This window comes from Pantherophis guttatus, chromosome 4 (genome assembly GCF_059756535.1).
Source record: "Pantherophis guttatus breed Tessera chromosome 4, ASM5975653v1, whole genome shotgun sequence".
NCBI lineage: Eukaryota > Metazoa > Chordata > Lepidosauria > Squamata > Colubridae > Pantherophis > Pantherophis guttatus.
Genome location: NC_142066.1, coordinates 90262074 through 90286619, shown reverse-complemented (window position 1 = coordinate 90286619; position 24546 = coordinate 90262074). Strand labels below are relative to the sequence as shown.

The 24546-nt window shown below is 41.7% G+C and overlaps 1 protein-coding gene across 6 annotated transcripts in view; it reads left to right on the top strand.

Moving 5' to 3' along the window:
* Positions 1-18196, top strand: part of ARPP21 (cAMP regulated phosphoprotein 21) — a 468982-nt gene extending 450786 nt beyond the window's left edge. For all 6 annotated transcript variants that reach the window (XM_087892466.1, XM_087892468.1, XM_087892467.1 and 3 more), the window contains one exon: positions 17559-18196. The gene's annotated coding sequence lies outside the window, so the exon portion shown is untranslated. The remainder of the gene's footprint in view (positions 1-17558) is intronic.
* The last annotated feature ends 6350 nt before the right edge of the window (positions 18197-24546 follow it).

The following is a 24546-nucleotide window of genomic DNA, read 5'->3' as shown; positions in this document are numbered from 1 at the left end:
GCCCCAATTCCATAACTCTCTCGCCTTGTAGCTCAGCATAAACGTAATATATTTATCAAAGAGTCCAAAAAAAAAAAAAAAAAGATAGTTCCAATCATTTCAGTTTAAGGCCCTTTTCACATCCCAAAAGTACAGCACTGCAGAAGTCTGTCACTCTCCTCAGGATAATATAAACCAATACTTCGCCTCAAATATCTTTTCGTATATTCAATCATCTCTTAAATAACTGGCATTACACTGTTGTTTGGTTTAAAAGTTTTTGTTTTTGTGTGACCTGCTTCTTCTTTTCTTGACTTTTTGTGGGTTAGATCTCCATCCTGATTTCCTTTCTATAAATTGTATATCAACTGTTTGGTTTTCATGCTGATCTATAATTTGATCTTGTTGGTTTTGCTTTTGTGGCTTAAATCTCCATTCTGGTTCTATGAGTCTATCAACTGATTGATTTCCATGCTGGTCTGTAACTTGATAAGTCATCACTTTAGAATCCAGAGCCGCCTCTCTTGTATTTATAAATAGTCCAGCTGAAACCTCTGAAGGAGAATCCAGAAGCGGCTCATCTACGGGGACCTCTGTAACTTGTTGTTTTTCCATTACTTCCACCTCCTTTTCCTTATCTTGAATTTCTATCTCTTGTTGATTTTACTTTTGGAGAACCTTGTAGTAAAATTCTTCCGCTTTTTCAACAGTATTTAGCTGATATCTTTCTCCTTGATATCTCAATATTATACCAACTGGAACATCCCACCTGAATGGGATATTTTGTTTCTTTAGCTCAGTCACCAAAAATCCAAATTTCTTTCTATCTTTTAGAATCTTAGGCGGCAACTCTTTATATATCCAGTTCTTTCTTCCATACAATTGTAGAGTAGAATTAAAAGATTTTTGCACAATATCATTTCTTATTTCTTTGTCTGTGAAGTAAATCACCACATCTCTAGGCAATTGCCTTTGCTTTGCAATCCAAGAATTTACTCTATAAGCCTTTTCAATCTTACAAGATATCTCCTCAGGATGAACCTTTAAAATCCCGGCCAGAACTTGAGCAGATATTTTTCTTAAATCATCTCTATTATTTTCCTGTAACCCTCTCATTCTAACCGCAAATTCCATGAGCCTGTATTTCATCATTGTAATTTCTTTTTCAATCCCTTGCTTTATATCTTCTGCATTGTAAGTCTCGTGAACAGCTTCCTTTTTAGACTTTACTTCTAAACTATTGTCTTGAATATTTGTCAAATCATTTTCAATTATTTGTCCAAATTATTAATCTTATCATCAACTTCCTCCATTTTAGACTCTAATAACTTGATATTTGTATCCATCTTTATAACAATTTCTGAAAAAGCATTAGTCACTGTTACAATCTTTCGTTGCAAATTATCATACTTTAGTTGTATCATTTCTTTAATTTCTTGCCTAAATTTTTCAAGTTTCTGGTTCACAATCTCGTGATATCTTGCCATTTCCTCCTGGACAAATTCTTTTAAATTAAAGCCATTCTGCTGAGTCTGTAAGCTCAGAACTTGTTCACATAATTGTAAATGGGGGAACACCCCCCCCCACTGCTTGTTTGTCAAGCTTTATTAGTTTTAACGCCATCCTGCCACACACACAAACTCTTTTTAAAGAAAGAAAACTTTTCCCCAAACAAGATCAAGTACAAATCTCCAAGAAAAAAGAAACTTAAAATAGATATTTTTTTTCCAGATTCTAGCCAGCACTGTTTATTCTGCTACTTTGTAGCTTGTTACTGAAGGACTTTCACTTTCGGCTTTCTTCTTCTTCTCAAGCCTCAGCAGTCGCCATTTTAAACTTTTTTTTCCTTCACTCTAAAACACTTGTAAAATCATTAAAAATACTTGCGATTTAGGGTCCCAAGTCCAAATCTCGTCCTTTTTAATTAGTCCATCTGTTAATTTTGTTGATTGGTCCGGTTCCAGCGCCCAGCTCTGCAAAAAGGCAGAGTTCTCCCTGTCACTGCGTTATTTTATTTGCCAGCTGAACTCATCATTTCTGGACTATCTGACTCTCCGTAGCTTTGCCAACTTCTTATCAGTAAGCTACGTGTTTCCGTATCCACCCACATTCCATTCCTTCACACTCTTTCCTTTGTTCTCTTTCCAGAAAGGTCCGGCTAAGAGATAGCCGGCCCGAATTACCTTCAAAAATGTAACAATTAACTTTTCTTAGTTAGTGAGGTGTTTTATTTTCTTTATAACAAATAAATGAGTTTTATTAGAAACCTTCTTCGCGTTTCTTTTCGGAATATTGCAACAAGGAATAAGCCTCGATTCATCTCCTCCTCTAAACCAGGGTAATTAGTCCCAGAGCCAAACATGGGATTAATAAATGCCCTGACATTCTGGTAGCTCGGACGGTTTGATTTATGGTTTTTTTCCTTGTTTCGTTATTTCTGATAAGAGCGCACAGGCAATTAGTTTTTAGCTACTGAGGTACGCTAATTATATTGCTGAGATGCCGAAACAGAAGTAAAACAAATACAAAATGTATTTTGCTGAGAAGGTGGCAGAAAGGGGGTTTCCAGATTTCCAGCCCCTTACTACAGCCACACGCCTGGAACAAGAAAAAAGCCGTGGGAATAGAAATGGAGACAGATAAGACAGAAGCTGTTTTTGAAGATGATGATTTACGACTGAGGTCAGTAACATTTTCTTCTGATCTTCCAAGCTCTGAAAAAGTCTTCCCAGAACCTTCTGAATTTGTAACGCTCGATGCAAGGCCAAAGCACACTGCTGAGCAAAATTCCTCCCACGCAGAGAGAGAAACAATTCATTATTCTCCTCGAAGCTCTAAGCTCACCCTGGATGAGCAGGCTATGAAAGCCTATCGGGACCGTATAAAACTCTATGAACAGCAGCTATCCCAGGCAAAAATGGCTATATCTATGCTTGAGCAAGATATGGGAGATAACTTAAATTTTTCAAAAAGCGCCATATTGTCTTCTTGCTCAGAGCCAAAGACACTCCCCCTGGTGGATTCTGTGTCAGGCCAATTAAGGCAAAGAGCACTGCATACGTCACATGAAAGTCTCCCTGATCAAGTTACACATGTCTTACATAACCACTCCTACTCTAAAGCATACAATGCCCCGTATGCAAAGCTGCCCGAAGCTAAAGGTGCAGCACCATCTGCTGGCAAAAGTAATTTACTACAGGAAGCTGAAATGCCACAAGTGTTTCCACAGGCCCAAACTCAAACACCCCCTGGCGGTGTTGGTGTCCTTTTAGATGGAACACAGCAAAGGCAAATGACTGCATCTCCAGCAGGTCATGCCAATATTGCAGCTCAAGCACAAATGGCAACTGGAATACAGCAGATTCCAGTGCATCAGCCACAGCAGCTACAAATCCTTGCATATGTGCCCCAGCCACAAGTGCAAAGAGGGCCACCTCCTGGCCCACCTCCAATGGCACAACCAAGACCATTTTTAGGTCCACAACAGGCACAGCAAATACCACAGGCATTTCTGCCAGCACAGCCAGCATACCAAGTGCAGGCTCCTTACCAGGCATTCTCTGTCTCTCCACTAACTGGTGAGTCAAAACTAAAAATGTCTAAACTCCACGGTTCGAGATTGAAACCTGGTGAACAAATTGGAGGACATTTGACCAAACTGAAAGGTCTGAGAACAGAATTGAGAGAAAGAGGCCATAACATTGAAGATATTCAAATGATCAGCATCATTATTAACTCTTTGAATTATGAATGGAAAGATGCTGTTACAAAAATTAACCAAGTCCCAATTGCTCAACGCACAGTGGACAATGTTTGTAGGCTTTTAATTGAAGAAGAGGCATTCATGTTGGCCACGCCACACTTGAGAGGACCACCCACATCAAGAGCTCCAGCTAAGCGCCCCTTCCAAGGAAGGACCAACGCTCCAAGGATGCCAAGGTACAACACCTGCAATCGTGTGGGACATGCCACCCGGGATTGTCCCCAACGAGTTCCAGCTCCTGTCACATACCAGCCCAGAGGAACAGATTCCAAAGGCAGAGGCAGAGGCAGAGGCGGAAGACAAGGTCGTCGTGGTCCCCGGCGTGATCCACAAACTCCACTCACCACATTGGCTTTAACCAATGATCCACAACCTCAACCAGAGTACGACAGACGACTCCTGTGGACTTTGGACAGTGGTGCAGCATTGCATGTTACCTACAGAAAGGAACTTTTCACAGAGATGCACGAGCCTGAACCAGAACTACGTGAACTTTATTCTTTTTCAAATCATCCTTGTCAGGTCAAAGGAAAAGGAACTGTTTATGTTGAAGAGCTCGATACATTCATTCCTGATGTTTATTACATACCAACAGCAACCAGTAATTTGCTTAGTCAGTGTCACTTGTCTAGAATGTTAAAGTTCCAAGTTCACCACCTTGAAAAAGCAAGTTACATAGTTAAAGATGGAGATATTGTTGCTGAAACCATATTAATTGGTGGTGTTTATTACTTAAAACCAAAGCCTAAACCACAAACACAGGCAAGTATGCAAACTCCAAAAAGGCAGAGCACAGGCCCAGAGAGAGATGCTCCAGTGAGAGATCCTGTTGCTATTCCTAAGGCTCCTAAAGCCAACAAAAATAGAATTGGTAAACAGGTTGCTCAGAGCAAGCCTGAGGTTCCGCATAAAAATGTTAATGTTGAGAATTCACTAACTGGTAAAACTTTGCATTCCAGGTGTATCCACAAATGGCATAGAAGATTGGGGCATGCCAGTTTCCGTGTTCTTAGGAAGATGCCGGAATTCGCAAAAGGTTTGGATCTAAAGGGGTGTAAGGTGTTTTTGGATTGTGCTGTATGCAAAAAGGCCAAATCCAAAGCAGCAGCCATTCCCAAACGCGCTACACGCCTGTCAACACGCATTTTTGATTTGGTTCACACTGACATAGTTGGTCCATTCCCGCCATCATTTGGTGGTAGAAAATATTTTCTAACAATTGTTGATAATTACTCTAGATATGGATATGTATATCCTATGAAAGAAAAATCAGAGACCTTTCAGATCTTTAAAGACTTTGCAACCCTTGTTTCTACCCAACACCAAGTTCGCATCACCAGAATCCAGAGTGATCGTGGTGCCGAGTTCATATCTCAGCGTTTCCAGGACTGGATGCGTAAGAATGGAATTATTCATCAGACTTCACCCCCTGACACACCGGCCCACAACGGAGAGGTACTGCAAACCATGATGCATTGTCTCTTAGAAGACGCCAATCTTGATATGATATACTGGGGTGAAGCTATCAAGTATGCAAATTACATTGTCAACCGTACTTGGAGCAGTGTAACAAATCAGACTCCTTTCTTCATGTTGTATGGCTACAAGCCCGATCTTAAAAACATTCATATTTTTGGTTCATATGCTATGGTGAACATTCCCTTAGCTCAAAGAAGAAAAGGAAGTCCAGCAGCAAAGAGACTGAGATTTATGGGTATTGATGATAATTCAAAGTGGAGCAAATTTATTGACTCTAAACATGTAATTGTGATTTCCCAATCTGCTAATTTTGAAGAAGATATTGACTGGTCCAGGATTCATTCCAATGATCCTGGAGTTTATTTTCCCAGAGATGATACTGCTGATGCTATGCAGATTGATGATCAAGATTCCACTGATTCTTCTCAACCCAATGTTCCGTCTTCGCAAGCCGCGGATGCTGATGCTAGCGACGAAAGTGTGGACGAGGACGAAGCAGAAGAAGATTGGACAGTTGTTCCGAGACGTTCCAAGAGGGTCACAAAAGGGATCCCTCCACAACGATATTCTTGGCAACTGACAAAAGCACCCTTGCCTTTGATTTGCAATGTCACACTTCCACCTGATAATTTCACACAAATCAAGCAGCTCCCTGATTCAGAGCAAGACAAATGGTATGATGCAATGCAGGTTGAAATGGACAGTCTAAAGAAACTTAAAGTATTTACACCTGCAAAAAAAAACCTCCAGCAAACAAAAAGGTCATTGGCATTCGATGGGTCTACAGAATCAAAAAGAAACCAAATGGTGAGTCACTGTACAAGGCCAGACTCGTAGCTCAGGGTTTCGCTCAACGTTATCCTGAGGACTACACAAATACTTACTCACCGACAGTCAGAACTGAGAGTGTAAAAATTGCTTTAGCAACTGCAACTATCCTTGGTTTAGAAGTTTTCCAGTTTGATGTTGACACGGCTTATCTACATGCAGACCTAGATGAAGAGATCTACGTGAGAAGTCCTCCAGGATTCCGACAGCAAGAAGGAGATACCTGGTTCCTAAACAAAAGTCTCTATGGTCTGAAACAATCTGGTTTAATGTGGTACTTATGTCTTACTGACAAACTAAATTCAATGGGCTTTATTAAGTCCGAAACTGATGAGTGCGTGTTCACAAAAAGATCTAACAATGCATATGAGATAGTTCTTGTTTATGTTGATGATATTGTTTATATTGGTCCAAATAAGCAAATGAGTGAAATTTTTGCCAAAGCTTTGCAGAGATACTTCACATTGAAATCATTAGGTCACATTAGCACTTATTTAGGTGTTCAGATTGAAAAAACACAGAAGGGGTTTAATCTTTCACAAGAAGATAAAATTGAACAAATTTTGCATCATTGCAACATGAAAGATGCTAACACAACAAAGACACCCATGCAAACAGATTTTCACAACTTGACACAAGAAGAAAGTCCTGAGTTCGAAGATCAAACACTTTATCGTTCAGTCATTGGGTCACTATTGTACATTAGTAGTTGGACCAGACCTGACATTGCACTTAGTGTTAATCTCTTATCACGACACGTAGGTAAGGCAAAACAGTTTCATTGGACATGTATTAAGAAATTATTGAGATACCTAAAATACACTAAACACATGAAGTTATTGTTAGAACCAACACATACTGATTATGCAGAATTATGTTGTTATGCAGATTCTGATTGGGCAAGTGATAAGAAATCACGCAAAAGTACTTCAGGTTATATGATGTTCTTAAATGGATGTCCTGTTTATTGGCAAGTACGTAAACAGAATTTTGTTTCTTGTTCATCTACTGAAGCTGAATATGCTTGTGTTTCAGATGCATGTAATTCCCTAACTTGGTTTGATGCTTTAGTCACAGATATCTGGACACACCCGATCCGACCGATCACAGTGATGGAAGACAATGAATCGGTGGTTTATATTTCTGAATCTCATTTTACAGGTTCTAGGTCCAGACACATTGACATCCGTTATCAAAACATAAAACATTTAGTGAAAAAAGGTTTTGTCAAAATGCAATATGTATCTACACATGATCAAATTGCTGATATGCTCAACAAACCACTTCCAGCAGCTCAACACGAGTATCTGCGTGAGACGATGTGCCTTATTTGATGATGAACTGATATTCGCTCAACTGGCAAAGAAGGGGAATGTCACTGCGTTATTTTATTTGCCAGCTGAACTCATCATTTCTGGACTATCTGACTCTCCGTAGCTTTGCCAACTTCTTATCAGTAAGCTACGTGTTTCCGTATCCACCCACATTCCATTCCTTCACACTCTTTCCTTTGTTCTCTTTCCAGAAAGGTCCGGCTAAGAGATAGCCGGCCCGAATTACCTTCAAAAATGTAACAATTAACTTTTCTTAGTTAGTGAGGTGTTTTATTTTCTTTATAACAAATAAATGAGTTTTATTAGAAACCTTCTTCGTGTTTCTTTTCGGAATATTGCAACAAGGAATAAGCCTCGATTCATCTCCTCCTCTAAACCAGGGTAATTAGTCCCAGAGCCAAACATGGGATTAATAAATGCCCTGACACTCCCGAAGCCCGGAGCAGCCACGATTTTATTCTTATTGGTGCCACCTTGGGGTCCAAACTGAAGGATATCGGGGTACCCCTATATTCTCCCAACTTTCCATCAAACACATCAGCGAACTCTTTATTGAACTCTCCAATGGTTTCTCCCTGGATTTTATAAACCCCGGTAATCTCTAACCCCAATGCTGCAAATCAATCCAGTCCCAGGAGGTTAGGCAGTGCACCCTCAACAACAACCAATTTAAGTGGCCCAGAGAAGTCTTTATATTCTATGTGGAACATTCTGCTACCCTTTACAGAGATGTTATTTCCTTGATAATCTCTCAAACAAATACGACTACGTATAAGCTTTCACTCGGCTCCGTGTGGCACCAATTTTTGTAGAGTCTGCCAGGATACAATTGTTGTTGCTGATCCTGTATCCACTTCCATCTGGCAGGGAGATCCCACAATAAGGACAGTAATGTAAATTTTACTACTTCCTGGAATCCCGGTTTGATTGCTCACCCTCGCTGAACAACAAGCGTCCATATTAATAGTAAAACCCTCGTCCTCTGGGGTTCTTAATCTCGGTGGGCCCTATTTCCCCCTCCCATTTTGAATTGAAGTCTGTCCAGTTGGGGGGGCAAGTAACACGGCACAGCAAACTTGTGCTAAGTGACCCTTCTTCCCACACCGTCTACAAATGGTGTTTTTATGGCGACACATAGCTCTTGGATGGTTTCCGCCGCACTCTATACACAAGGAGAACAACTTTTGATCCTCTGTCCATCTACGCTCCTTGCTAGCCGCTCTCAACCAATGGACATCAACATGATTATTTCCCTCATCTTCAGTGTCCTCCTGTAATTCCACCTCTCCCCAATGGACGGTTTCCCCCCTTCTAGCCGCCAGGGGACTGCCCAACTTCTGTATCTCTTCCGTCGATCTATTCAATGATTCAGCGGCTTGCGCCTCCTCTACTGCTGTCTGTAGCGTTAATGTTGGTTTTGCCAATAATTGCCTCTGTAACTGAACATCCCGAACCCCATAGACCAATCTGTCTCGAAGGGCTTCATCTAAGTTGCTAAATTCACAATAGACAGCTGCTTTCTTGAGTGCTGCCATATAACAACTGATAGACTCACCCTCCACCTGGTCCCTATGGTAAAAAGCATGTCTTGTAGCAATACAAGATGATTGAGGAGCATAATGTTCCCTCAATTTGCTTAATAATATGTCCCAAGGAACTGTCTGTAGGGGTTGGGGCGCAATGAGGGCCCTTGCTATCTCAAACACTTCTTTTCCACAAATGCTCGAAAAAAATGCTTGTTTACAATTGTCTGTGATATTTGTACAGTCATTAGCTTCCAATATACAATCAAAAAGGATTAGGTAAGAATCCCATGTCTGTGTTTCAGGATCAAACAGAACAAATTGTAGTGAGTTAGCCATTCTCTTTCCAAAACAAACAATTTCCACTCATGCGTGCCTCTTTTATCTCTATGTTGGCTCAGGGCCCAGCCATTCCTCCTTCGTCACCAATGGAATGTGTGGGAGTAGGAATACAGAGAAGAAGCCAAACTTCAAACAGCCGTGTTTATTGCGGACAATGACTCAGTAAAACCAGCATGCAATTTCTGGCTGATAGCTCCTTTTAAAGGAAAACTATCAGCCTTTAACCAATAATATTAAAATATGTCCCACACCTGCATGGCAGAAGAAAAGTCTCTGCTCACGCCTGTGCAGACATAACAATATTCTTCTTTTTAAAGTTCTTCTCGTAGTCTTTCTTGTTGATGTTTCCTTTCCTTATTTTTCCTGGCTTTATACGCTATTGTCAATCCACAAATGTAAGCTTTTGTAGTGTCCCATAAATTTTGTGTCGAAGTACCTTCTTTTTTATTTACCATAAAGAATAGTGTCAACTCTTTTTCTAGCATCTGTCTATGTTCTTTATCTTTACACAAACTTTGATTCATTGTCCATCTCTTTTTCTGTTGCTGTCCTTTCCATTTTATGATTATTGGGGGGGGCATGGCCAACGTCATGGGGCAAGACAGACTCTTTGGAGGCTCCCAAAGAGTCGTCGATATCCCTGCTGTCAGAGACTCCTTTGTGATCTAAGTCGTCCTACAGGGATGACCAACAAGAGGAGCATGTACCGATCAACCCAGGGAGATTGCCATCTCCTGGAAAGTCTGGAAGAAGTTCCTCAAATCGGATATCATGGGAAAGCGACTTAGAAGTCGCTGAAAAGCTGGGACAGCTGCAACAAAAGAGAAACCGAAAGACCAGCCTGTGACAGTGAGGTGCGATCAACTTAATTTTATTGATCAGAAAGTTTCTCTTTCATCTACCTGGATGACTGATAGGGTGGAGAAGAGTGGCTGAAAGCGAGGAGTGGGTGCGGGTGTGTGCTCGCATTCATATCTGGAAATTTGAGCGGCAAGGAATGCATGACTGGGAGCCTTTTTAAATTTTTACCAATTTTTTTAATTGCAGAAGAAAAGAAGACTTGGGGATTGTAAGACTGTAAGAATATTTGGATATCAGTGCCTTGAATGAATGAACAGAATATACATTTTTAAATAGTTTGTTGCAATGCTGAATCCTTACTGATACTTTTGTCTGGAGAAGTGAAAGTACTAAAAGTACTGAGTTGACCTGAAAGTTAGACTGCAGTGCCACCTAGCGGCAGAAGAAATAGCAAAAGAAGTACATTTTCTACTTTGAAGAAAACCTAATAGATAACTGACCTTGACATTTTGGCTAGAAGATAAATAGGCCAGCTGTGGAGAAGGGAGTGGAGACTAGACTTCAAAAGCATTTGAGAAACCTGTTCCCTTTTTTCTCTCTGAATTTGTGGACTGATTTTTATTTTTATTTTTTTTACTTTTTGTCTGATTAGCTTTGTTTTGAGAACAAAAAAAAGACTTCAAGTTATCCTTTTATTTTTCCTATTTTCTGGTTTGAAACTTTGCAAGAATTGAATGAAATTTATTTATTTATTTATTTATTTTATTAAACTTGTATGCCGCCCTTTCTCCCAAAGGACTCTCTTCCCCCCCTCTTTTCCTTTCCCTCCCCCCTTCTAGTTGAATTTTTTTTAATCATTATTAAATTTTGGAAGGAGTGGGAGGATCTGAGACTCTTGCTATTTTACTATATCCTGTTTTATTTTTATTATTACCAATTCAGTTATTGCTTGAATTAGGTATTTGAATTATAACCAAATTACAAATGGATTATAAGTATCTGGAGAAGTGAAAATGAAGAAATTTACACAACCAGCACCAAGTCCCTCAGCAGCAGAAACACACAAAACTTCAGAGATAACAAAATTGCGAAATTTGATGCAGTTACTCTTGGCTGATATAAAATAGGAATTAAAAGAAATGAAAGAAATAATGGAGAAGAATGAGGAGAGAATCCAGAAAGTAGAGGAAGAAGCAGAAAGACAGAAAAAAAGTTGAGGAGTTGGAAGAAAAATTGGTTTTAACAGACAAATTACAGGAGAGAACAATTATTCTGCTAGAAATGGAAAGATCTGAATCCTACCTAAGATTTCAGAATATAGAAAAAGAAAAAGGAGAAAACCTATCAGAGGTAATTGCAGAATTCTAGCTGAAGTTTTGGAACAACCCCAGGAAAAGATTTTAAATGAGATTGATAAAGCATTTAGAATATATACTAGATATGCAATAAGCAATAAATTGCCAAGAAAATACACGTAAGATTTACGAAGAGGGCAATGAAAACAGAGATAATACAAGCAGCAAGGACCTCAACACTAAAACACAAAGATAAAGAACTTGTTATTCTACAACAAATACCTAGAAGGGTCAGAGATTTGAGGAGAGAATATCAATTTTTAACAAAATTCCTAATACTCAAAGGAGTGAACTTTAGATGGCTGATACCAGAAGGGATTATGGTGACATGGCAAGAACAAAGATACTGTTGTGGCCTGCCAGTGGCCTGCACGGATTGTCACTGATCCCAACGAGGAGGCTGGTGTGGTGTCGCACCAGCAGCCTGCGCAGCCGGCACTTGCGTCGGACAGCGAGGAGGCCGAAGAGGATATGATGCCAGAGGCAGAGACTCAGCCAGGGCCTTCAGAACCTCCAGAGGCTCCTTTCAGTGTAGAGAGCGAAGTGGAAGAGCCTCTCCTCAATGCTCAGGCACGCAGGGCTGCCAAATGGCAGGAGTGACTACTCAGGAGGAGGAGGTCTACTCAAGAGTAGGGCTTGAGGATAATTGGCCACTCCCTTAGCCTATTTAAGTTGCATGCAGCTAGTGCTTTCTTGCTAGAAACAACATCTAATTACTACAGAGCATCTTGGAGAGCAAGCGACTTCTCATATCTGGTTTTCTGGGCTGGTTGCCAACCTTTGTCAGACTTTGTTCTTAATAACTTTGATAAGGACCCTTTGCACAGGAAGCCTGCATTCTTGAAAGGGGTTTGTTTGGAATTAAACAGTGTTTGAGAAGCTTGGTGTGTGTCACATTCTCTGGGAATTCGAAGCTGGGGCAGAACAGATACAGACTCAATTCGAGTGAGAAAGCGAAAATATTTTACCTACAATTTTGTGGACCATTGGATGAAGATTTAGGAGAGGTAGATGCTGCAAAAGAGAAAGATGAAATTAAGGACAAAGAAGAAAAAGCCAAAGAGGAAAGGGCCCTCAGAAAGAGCGAGTTTCAGCCTTCCAGAAAACCCCAACTCCCCAACTTTTAGCAATTCTGTCAAAGGGAGAGCAACCTCAGCGAAGAAAGGGATGAATTGTCTGTAAAAGTTTGCAAACCCCAGGAAGCTTTGAAGCTGCTTACAGGTTCGTGGGTGTTGCCAGTCCAACACTGCCTTCACCTTCCCTGGGTCCATTTCGATTCCTTGATTCGACACCCTGTATCCAGGTAGTCCAAGAACTCCTTATGGAGCTCGCATTTGGACAACTTCGCATAAAGCTTGGCTGCTAGGAGCTTTTTCAGCACTTGTCTGACCAGTTTGGCATGTTCTTCCATACTTTCACTGAATATAAGAATGTCATCAAGATAAACAAGGACCCCCTTATACAGGTGCTCGTGCAAAACTTCATTGATCAGTTGCATGAAGACTGCGGGGGCCCCTTGGAGTCCAAAAGGCATGACCCAGAATTGGAAGCTGCCCAGGGGGCAGTTAAAAGCAGTCTTCCATTCGTCTCCCTCTTTTATGCGAACTAGGTAGTAGGCTTCCCTTAGCTCTAGCTTGGTGAAATCTTGCCTTTTGACAAGTGGTTTAGCAAGTCTTTCATTAGTGGTAGGGGTTAGGTATTTTGTATGCAAATTCAGTTCACTCCCCTAAAATCAACACACAATCTCAGCGTACCATCTTTTTTTTCTTTAAACAAAACTAGAATGGCCACGCTAGATTTCGCAGGCTCGATGAATCCTCTGGCTAGGTTAGTGTCAATGTACTTCCTCAACTCAGTCATTTCAGCAGGTGTCATGGAGTACATCCTGGGTTTTGGCAATTTGGCTCCCAGTTCTAATTCGATGGCGCAATCCGTGGGCCGATGAGGGGGGAGGAGGTTACATTCCTCCTCACTGAAAGCTTCGGCTAAGTCTGTATATACCTTAGGAATCTGGTGTTCACCTGGAGGCTTGTCTGAATAAATTGCAGCTGGTTCAGGCAGCTGGCCTTTATGGGCAGGCTGCTCTTTGGGAGGAGGGCCAGGAGGTAATGGGCCAGCCCCTATTCTGATTTTTTGGTTTGATGGTGGGGGCCCATTTGTCCAGCCAAGCCAGGCCCAGTATGACAGATTCTGACATTTTTGGGGTTACTATAAATCGTGTTCATTATGCCTTCCAATTTCTAATTAAACCAGTTCTGTAATATGGGTGACAGAGAACCCCCACCCCCAATTAATATTCCATCCACCTGGTGAAATTTAATTGGGTGCTTTAAAGCTGCTGTTCTGATCCCCAATTGTTCAACAACTGGAAATCCAATTAGACATCTGGTGCAGCCGGTATCTATTATTGCTGGCAGTTCTGCTTGCCTCCCTGTCTCTGGCACCACCAGTTTTACTTTAATTGAAAAGGGGGGAATGGGTGCACTCACCATCGGGTATTCATCTTCGCTAGCCTTGCCGGAGGGGGGTGGGGCTTCTTTAGCTGGAGGATCCTCGCTTTTTTCAGTGGGGAGGGGAACCTCTACAGCTTGTCTGGCAAATTGGCTGGTGTCTGGGGCTTTTCTTGGAGCCCTTCTGCCTCGTGCAGCTGTGGCAGGACATTGTTGTGGAACTGGGGCAGGGGCCAGGCACTCAGAAACTCGATGTCCCTGTTGTCCACACTGATAGCATTTAATTGCCACTGCCGGTTGAAGGGGGGGTGATTTCAGTAGCCTTTGAAATGGGCTGTCTAGATAACACTCTCCAAGGCGTCTTCTCTGCTAGGGTTTTGCTGTAGGGGTGGATTTTTTTTTTTAATTTGATTTATATGCCGCCCTTCTCCGGAGACTCAGGGCGGCTTACAATGCATTAAGCAATAGCCTTCATACTTTTGTATATTTATACAAAGTCAGCTTATTGCCCCCACAAACTGGGTCCTCATTTAACCTACCTTAGAAAGGATGGAAGGCTGAGTCAACCTTGAGCCTGGTAAGATTCGAACCTGCAGAAATTGCAGGCAGCTGTGTTAATAACAGGATGCATTAAACTACTGTACTACCAAGGCTCTTTATCTTTATCTGTTTAGAGCTATGGACATGGTATACCAGTCGTGCAGACGCTCAGGCATCCCCTGGATACCACATGCTTTTCTGACTTCTTGGTCAATAGCTTCTTTAAAATAGTGTGGGAGTATGTGGTCTGGCCAATGCCCCAGGTTCCCTGCAATTCATCTAAAGATCCATACAAAGTCTTTTATGGGTTGATTACCTTGCTTCATCACCTTTAGTGTGGCTTCACTTTCATTTATTTGGTCATTTAAATCAGACATGGAGCAGCGCAATAAACCTGTCAGCATCATTCAGTTCTGCAGTGCCCTCATTGTGCAGCTGGGCTATCATTCAGAAGCCTCTCCCTCATTCATCCCAATGGAAATCGCCGACACCAAGTCCCGGTCTGACTCGTATTGGTCTCTGTACTGATCCACATGAGCCCAGACCCTGCTGAGGAAATAAGCCAGTTTGGCAGGCATACCATCAAAGGTTGCTCTGAAGCGGGGTGGAATTGGCCTCGCGGGTAGAGAGGCCCCAGCAGTGGCTGGGTGAGCTGGAACTTGTTGCGAAGCTGCTCCTGGTTGCTGTACTTCAGCCGGCTGCTGGGGGAGGGGGCCCATCTGCTGAGCTGCTTGCTGGGCTGGAGAGAGGGAGGGGTACTCCAGCCAGCTACTGGATTAGTCCCCCCTGTGGTGCCAGGATCTTTAGGATATATTGGGGCTATGGGGATCCCTGGAAGCTTGGAACAGACGGCACTGGATACCACTGGCACTGGACTCACCCCTGGCCAGGATAAAATCCACAGCCTGGCGGTATACTCTCAGCAGGAAGTAGCACAAACGCAGGCTGGCAAGGGGCCCCAAAAGGGAGGTTTTGCATTCCGTATGCTGGCTACGTTTGGTGTCTCACAGCTGCAGGATGTCCAGGCTGCACTGATTCACTTGTTTCACCCCTGGCCAGGTAGAGGGGCATCTCTGCCCTACTAATTCCCCTCCAGGTCCCGGATCAGGGAAGGTGGATGTAGATTGCGCTAATCTCTATCTCACCTCAAGAGGTTGGGAGGTGGGTGCGTAACTTTCCACTTCCATCTGTTCAAAACGCTCCGGGAGCCCAATTAAAGATTGACTTCGCATTGGGTGCAACAGGTCCCAATCCTGGGAGTCTCCGGATCCCACAGCTGCCCCATCCTCCACTCTGGCTCACGGGGCGACTTCATTTCCCCTCCTGGAGCTGGGTCCGACTGGCAACTCTTCCAGGAATCTGACACCTTGGGCGGAACCTCCAGCCTTCGGGCTTCCTCTGCAGCCTCAATGGCTTGCACCATTTCTTCAGAAGGAGAAAGTAAGGAGTTGGTAAATCCTTGAGCATCCATCCCCACGGCCCCCTTTACGATTTCTCCTTTCTCCTCCATCTTCACTGAGTCTTCGCACCACCCAAGGTTTAGGTAGATGCTAGAGCTCAGCACCCTCCAACAGCCCCCTTACGGGGTGCTGTTAGGCTTTAAGAGAGATTCGGGTTAATGTCAGCATTCCAGAAAACCCCAACTCCGAGTAAAGACGCAGAAGCAAGCATTTTCCAAAGTTCTCTTTACTAGAATAGGTAAACTGGCACATCTGGGAAAACCCGAATTTGAAAGGTCCGGGTTTTCCCTCAGTAAATCAAAACCCTCAAAACCATCCCCTCACTCCTCAGTCAATCACATGCTCCAATCAACGTCCGTCCCATCTCGACTCAGCACTCCGACCACTCCTTCTCCAGATGCCAGATCGCCCTGACCTTGACCAACAGGAAGAATGTTATTATGTCTACCAACAACCCCTCTATTAAATCTCCCCTCCTACTTTCCTACACATGAGAAGGTGATAGCATGGAAACTTCCGGTCTAATATGGCTTCCAAAGCTGACAGCGAGAGCTAAAGATCCACTGGAACAAAGAGAGACTAGGGCGATGAAATTAAAAACTAGCAACAAGTAAATATGGGGGAGGAAGTAAAAGCAATATCTTTAAATGTAAATGGACTGAATGCGGCAATAAAAAGAAATAGAATATTGACTAAATTAAACAATTTGAAGATGGATATTATATGTTTACAGGAAGTGCATATTAGAAAACAGCATTCAAAATTATTACAATATCCAAAACTAGGAGTACTATTTACATCATTGATACAACAAAGTAAAAGAGGAGTGGTACTGAATATTTAAGAAAGAGTAGACAAATTTTTGAAGATGAGGAAGGTAAGTTCTTGATGGTCAAAATTAAAATGAACTTCAAACAAATACAAATACTTTTTATAGCATTATATGCACCAAATGAAAAACAGGAAGAATTTTATCGGCGATTACATAGGAAAATTGTAGAACTGGACTATGAAAATGTATTTTTTCTTCTTCTCCTGAATAGTTCCTTATATGTCTTTTTCTCAAACTCAAACTGCCATTCAGTGATCAGGGTCACACCCTAAAAAATTATTTCCCTTTTTTATTAATTTGATGCACACAAATCAAAAATTACCCTTGGTTGCTAATTCAAAGCCAATATTCTAATTCAAAGCCAATATTCTAATTTCAAGCTATTATTATTTTCTTTTTTCATCTTCACTGTGGTTTTGAAACAAAAAAGTGAGATTAATTCACATTCTTTTCTGAAGTCTATGCATGTACGAGAAGTTTTTACAAGATTTTAGACACCCTTATTGAGAGTTGTATATCAATATCCTTCTAGTTTTCCTTTTCCTCTTCTAGCTCTTTGTTTGAACCTCAGATTAAAATATTTAATGGAAGCCAATTAATTCCTTAAATGTTACTGTTCCTGGTTTCTGTTATGGCTGAAAAAATATGTACTTGACTCTAAGGATGAAAGAGTAGAAAATTGAAAGTGACATCACATCCATGCTTTTCATTGTATTGGTATTTCTTTTCTAAATGCATGATTGGACCCAAAATGGAACAAAAATAAATACAGGATTGTTTTCAATACTCTGATTTGTGAATGAAATAAAACAAGAGAGAAGATTGACTATTTCAATTTGCACCTTAATTTGTTTCTTTCCCTTGTCTTCTAGGTGCCAATGACCCAGGGGTCTCAAGGACTGCCACAACAGTCATACCAACAGCCAATTGTGCTCCCTAATCAAACAGATCAAGGAACATTTACAGCCACTGGAATGCCCATTTATTGTAACGTCCTATCTCCTTCCCCACAAAACGCTATCCGGTTAATTGCACCACACTGTCCCACTAATAATGTTTCTGTTATCTCTGTCAGCTGCAGGACAAACTGTGCAAATATGAATCATACTGGATGGCAGGTCAAGTACTCTGAATCCTTAGTTTAAATACACAAAGGTAACTGCATTTCTTTTTTTAAAAAAAGGGAACAAACTCATGGCCTTCAAATGAAAAGAGGAATGCAACAAGAATAATCAGTTGGGAGGTATAAAAGCTATGCTGCTGGAAATATTTGTAAAACAAAACGAACAAAACATCAGTTGTTTGCTGTTTAATGGTGCATATCTTGGTCATGTCTGCTAGATTTGCTTTTACAGCCTAGTTAGTGACATGAACTCATTGGGGTAAGTGTTTTGCTACCACTGAATAGCACTGTGTAATATCCCTAATTCAGATTAGTTTTACATTTTGTGTTTAGTTTGTGAAGCAAAAGGTATTTAAAAGAAATATAATAAAATTACAATGTCTCAAAGTTGTAATGGACATTTTTTAAAAATGCTGAATAGAAGGAATACTTTATATACACTATAGAGAGTTTTTTATAGATATCTACTATATTCTGGTGTTATATCACAATAAAGCTATTTGAGCTCATGAAAAAAGATCAACTTTCTACTATCCATTTTGGTCTTTTTTTCCAACTCCAGATTTTTTTTTCATTTGCTTACAGTTACCATTGTTAAGTGCATGTTTTTAAGTGTGGATTTCATGTGACCATGACTTCCAAAAAAATCTATTGCCACTTTTCTCTGAGTGTGATATTTGCCAAAAAAAACCCTGCTGTTTAACTTGCATTGGTATTCCCATTGCCGCAATTCAGTTCTGAGAGAGCAAACTACCCAGGAAATTGCTGGTATCTGTGCTTCTTTCTTTCTTGCTCTCTTTAAGTCCTGCCCCCCTCCCCCCCATCAGCTCAGCGAAGCTTTACTAGCATCAGCCTATAAAAGCTTTGCTATGAAACAACCAAGAGTGAGAGAAAAAGAGGAAGATTAGGGTGCTGACGCTGGTAAAGCAACAGAAAGGAGCCAGAAAGATGTATTTTTCTAGGAATACTCATGAGTATACTCATCAGAAATAGCAGGAGGAGTGAGAAGAGTGGTGAGCAATGAGTAATAGTGTATGGAGATTCTGCTGTTTTGTGTCTTGAGCCCACCAAATTTGGTATAGTTTAAAAGAGTCTGTGACAATCAGTTGTCCTGTTAAAAATGCATTCATCTAATCATGCAATCTTTGATTTGTTTAGTTTAGTTTCTGACAACTAGAAGTAAACCCCAATTTGTTGACAATGTTTTCAATATGGCTAGTTCCTCTGTTCCATCTTGTTTGTCTAAATCTTGGTCTGTTTGAATGTTTGGGTGGTTTAGGAGTGGGGAATTGTGGTGGGTGGGAATGTGTTTGGGGATTGTTATGTGTGTTGGACCTGGTCTTTGGGTGTTAAGTGAATTTCATTGTACGGGTATACTGTGTATACACATACAATGACAATAAAGTTGTTGTTGTTATTATTATTATCTTTATTCATAAATATGAAACTCAGTCAACTGAACATTCAAAAATGCAATCACAAATATCATTGACTGGTGCTAATGGTTGATACGGGTTGCTGCCAGCGTCCTAGATATCAACCAAGTACCTTCTTAAAATGTATGATGTTCCAAGTAGCACAGTTTTTTGCAGTTCTGCTGGTGTTATTGCAGGAAGCTGCAATTTGCTAATGTATGTTATAAAATTCTTGGACATGGTACCAAGTGCCCTGATGACAATGGGTATCTCTGTTACATGTTTCATCCTGATTCTGCCACCCAACAGGCAGTTAGGCCTCTTCCCTACCCCCCCTTCCTGATTCTGCCATCCAACAGGCAGTTAAGCCTCATTCCTAAACCCCCCCTCATTCCTGATTCTGCCATCCAACAGGCAGTTAAGCCTTTCCTATCCCCCATTCCTGATTCTGCCACCCAACAGGCAGTTTGGCCTCACATGTTGAGTGTCAAAAGCCTCTCGACAATACATCACCTTGATGGATGGTATTGAAGACCATGAAAGGGGAGGAATATTGCCTGAGGATCCGGAGAATACTGACAGATTCCAGCAACAAAACATGGTGGAGGGAGGTATTAGAACACCATGTACACTAATAGTGGGTGATGGACGGAAGGCAAGAAGAGGGGGGGTGGAATGGGAATGTAAATCAGCTGCTGAAGAGACAATAGTGCAGAGGGGAATGACGTCGTATGCCTGCGATGAGCATGAATGGAACAAGCGGCAGCTTTGATTGTGACCGCTGTGAGAAATCATTGCCTGCCTAATGATAGTTAACTGTATCCACGCCCTATAAAACAGTACAGGTGGAGAGCTAGGGTGTCTCCGACTTTGTTTTGCTTAGCAGCTCAGTCTCTACTGTACGCTACTATGTTGCCTCCATTAAACCGGGTTTTGGAACAAATCCTCCTTTTTGTGTGTACATGTTTGTATGCGCCCGGTGAAGCACTGGCGACTCCAGAGGGGCTGAGAGAAAGTCGGAGACCAGCTTTCCATCTTCGAGAAATAGGTGCGAAGTGAGAGAGAGATGGCAGAAGGTACGGAAGAGGGGATTGCCATTTTGGATTTAGAAGTGCCTGAAGGGACGAAGGATGGAAAAGAAGAACAGGGGGAATGTGAACAGCTGGTGGTGTGTCCCAAACAGAGAGCGGTTCAACCAGAGGAAAAGCAGGGGAGTCAGGAGAGTACGGTTGCAGAAAATACCCAGCCGTCCTCAGGACATTGGTGGCATAGTTCGGCTTTGTGGGGGAAACTGGGGTTTTGGGCGCCAACACAACCCCCCTCAGGTCTGCAATATCAAGGTTGGAGAGAACGACAGTGGACTGACAAGGAAGAGGGAGAGTGGGTTTACTCTACTGGATCGGGAGTAACCATGATGGAATTGTTGAGAGAGAGGTTTGGGGAGGCCAGCTTTAGGGATGCTCCTTCCTGGCAGCCATGGGCTCCAGGGTTGGAATCATCGGCTACCTGGCAGGGAGGGAGTGGAGCATCGGTAGGACCATCTGAGAGCAGATTTAGACTGGCGAGTCCCAAATTGAGGATGGATAAAGAGCGGTATCAGGGGAGGGGGGAGGAACCCACCCACCCTGAGATGATACCAACGTTGGGGCTGCATGAAACAACCCAAACCCATGGGAGGGTCCAGCGAGAAACGGAAAGGGAACCAGCGGTTAGGCATCAACAGACAGAAGCATGGAGGAGCCATCAGGGAGGCGAAGGCTCTGCACGTGGTAGGGACCCAGGTCCTGTTTGGGTGCCTGGATTGTAGCCACAGCAAATCCCCTGGGGGCCTCCTCCATTGCAGGCTAGTTTTGACAGTAATCCGGATGTGGCTCTCTTTTTGAGCCAAGTAATTAGCTACAGGGATGCCTACGGACACTTCTATTCCTCTCCATGGGCGAGAGTGGTGGCTGTTACTATGACCTTAAGTGGTGATGTGGTTGACTGGGTAGCTGGATTACACAACATGCATGCCCAGGAGCTCGTGGATTTAGGTTGCTTTCTGGAAGCCCTGCAGTGTAGGTTCGAGGATGATGCAAGTACTCAAGCAATTGTCGAAGGTGATTTAGTCTCATTGAGGCAAAGGGGTCAAGCAGCTAAAGAATACGTACAAGACTTTCGGAAACTAGCAGGAGGGCTGCTAGTTTCCGAGCGTTTACTCGTACACCAGTTTCACATGGGTCTGGGTGCTACGCCAGGCTTGTGTTTATAGGGGGCTTGGTGCTTGTATTGTGGAGTGGTATAAAGCGGCCGTAGAACTGGATATTGGTTTAAAGGAGTTTCGTACACAAGGTGAAGTACTGGGCCAACCACGAAAACTATTGGAAAAACCGCAAATAGGCTGAGGAGTAGTAAGACTGAACATGCCTATAGGGGCCAGATCTACTGCTCCTCCAAGACGTCCTTTTCGATGCTACCGATGTGACCAGGAGGGGCATAGAGCGGTCAAATGTCTGCTTCCACCTCTCTGGGTATCGGCTTCACAATCATCGAGTCCTGGGGAAAGAACCAACCCACGGTCACAAGTGACGTCGGAACATTCTTGTATTGCAATGCAAGCAACGGAAAGTGGTCTTAGTAGATGTGAAGAAAGACATGGTCACTCGGGAACCGCTCGGGTACCAGAAGAGCCGGAGGTTACCGAAGATGAAACGGATCCCCGAGACCCTATGGTATATGCTCCTATACGTCCCTTTATAGTCCAGGTAACATTGAAACACCCAAAAACGGGTAAGGCAGAACACATAGGGGCTTTGGTTGACACTGGGTGTACGTGCTGTCTCTTGCGGAGGTCAGTGGCTGAAGGGTTGGGTCTTCGTATTATAACTCTGCAGACTCCCATTAAGTTCAAACAAATGGACGGCTCAACCCTAGGCGGACAGCCTGCTATACATGTGACAGAACTGGCGAGACTTGAAATTGGACAACATTGGGAGTTGGTGCGATTTGTGGTCGTGGAGACAATGATAGAACCTGTTATCCTGGGGCTATCATAGTTGGACAAGTGGAAGCCCACCATCCTTCTCCTCTTGTATCGCCGCTGTTATAACTCACTTGTCTTCCTCTGATTCGATCGCGCGTCCCGTTTGCCGTCTCTATTGTAGGTGATCTATCTGACAGTCACTCGGATTTGCTTCCACTTTTTGCTTCAATCTAGGCGGGCGCCATCAGGCTGTCCGCCGATAAGGCCGACTTCTTCTCCACCAATTTAAGAGGTTGATCGCTCGACCTCCCTGATGACAGCGCAACACCAGGGGGCTTCGCGAATTCCTCTTTCGTTTCCCGATCCCTCCAAGTTCGGGAATGCCCTTAAAGAGCAATTAATGAGGAAATTTGGGTTTCAGAGACGGAGCCTCCGTTTCCTCACCCGTTCGTGATGACGTCACCGCCGGAAGTCTCGAAATGTCTTTATATCTAACAATATTTCCCATGTTCACGATATTTGGGTATGTCACCGCTTCTATTGTAGAAAGTCATATTGGAATATTCAAATAATGTTTTTCTTTCACTCTCTCCCACACTGATAACAAACCATTTCTTACATAATGTCTTTGGAAATATCCATATATCCTTTTTTCCCCGCACCATAAAAAGGCATGCCAACCCAGTTGTAAATCATGACCCTCCAATATCAATAGTCTTGTATTCCTTAATAAAATCCATTCTTTAATCCATGTTAACGCTGCCGCTTGATAATACAATTCCCAATTCAGAAGGCCAAACCCACCTCTAATTCTTGTATCTTGTAGCATTTTTATGTTTATTTATTTGTTCAACTTGTATGCCATCTTTCTCCGAAGACTAAAGGTGGCTTACAATGCATTTAAAAACCATATATAAAACATTAAAAGTTAAAACCTTTTAACTTGATCCTTGCTCTCTTTCCTTGCCAAACATATTTCCATGTTATTTTCTTCAACTCTTCAGAATATTTTTTCTCCAGTTTTATTGGTATAATTTGAAATAAAAATAATATTTTTGGTAATACATTCATTTTTATTAATGCTATTCTTCCCATTAGTAATAATTGCAAGTGTCTCCAATTCTTCAGGTCTATTTCAATTTGTTTTTTCAGTTTCTGATAATTGTTGCACAAGATGCTGCACATCTTGATGTCAGATAAATGACCAAATATTTCACTTTCTTCACAATTTTCTCCATCATCTCCTTCTTTTGCTTTTCTCTCATATTTTTAACTAGTATTTTTGTCTTATCTTTATTGATTTTCAGATCTGCTAGTTTCCCATATTCTTCTATTTGTTCTAATAGTTTTGGCGCTGTCTCAATTGGGTCTTCCATGATAAACACCAAATCATCCGCAAATGCTTGTAGTTTATATTCTTTTTTGATTCTCATTCCTTTTATTCCTTTTCCTGTCTCACTTTTCTATTTGAAATCTCTAATGTCAACATAAATAATAATGGAGATAGAGGGCATCCTTGTTCCTTTTCTAATATCTATTTTCTCTGTCATTTCACCATTTACCATCACCTTTGTCACTTGGTCTCTATATATAGTTTGGATCATATTTATAAATCTGCCTCCAAAATCCATCATTTTCAACTATTTTATCATAAATTGCCAATTCACGTTGTCAAACGCCTTTTGTGCATCTAAAAAAAACGCTATTTGTTTCTCTGAGTGTAATTCATAATATTCTAATGTGTTTAATATAATTCGTATATTATCTCTAATTTGTCTTTTTGATAAAAAGCCATTTTGGTCCAAATGTATAAACTCATTTAATAATTTTTTAAATCTTTCAGCCATGATTGATGCAATAATCATATAATCTGCATTTAATAAAGATATCGGTCTATAATTCTTTATCTGTTGCAGATCTGCCTCTTCTTTTGGTATTAAAGTTATATATGCCTCCATCCATGAGTCCGGGATTTTAGCTTTAAGTAATAATTCATTGAATACTTGCAGCATTACATTGCTTAGTACATCTTGTAGGGTTTTATATACCTCTGCTGGTAATCCATCCGGGCCTGGTGTCTTCCCATTTTTCTGTCTTTTAATTCCCTCCATTAATTCCATCATAGATATTTTTTCTTCTAATAATTTTTTGAACTTTTCCGGGACTCTAGGCAGTTCCATTTTCTTCAAATAATGTTCTATCTCATCTTCTTCTATTATTTCTTGTTGATACAATCCATTGTAGTATTTTTCAATTATCCTCTTCTTTTCCTCACTTCTATTACATATCTTTCCATCTTGGTCTATTCACCACTAGATGGCACTTTATACCTTCACAACTTATTTTCACTGATCTAAAGT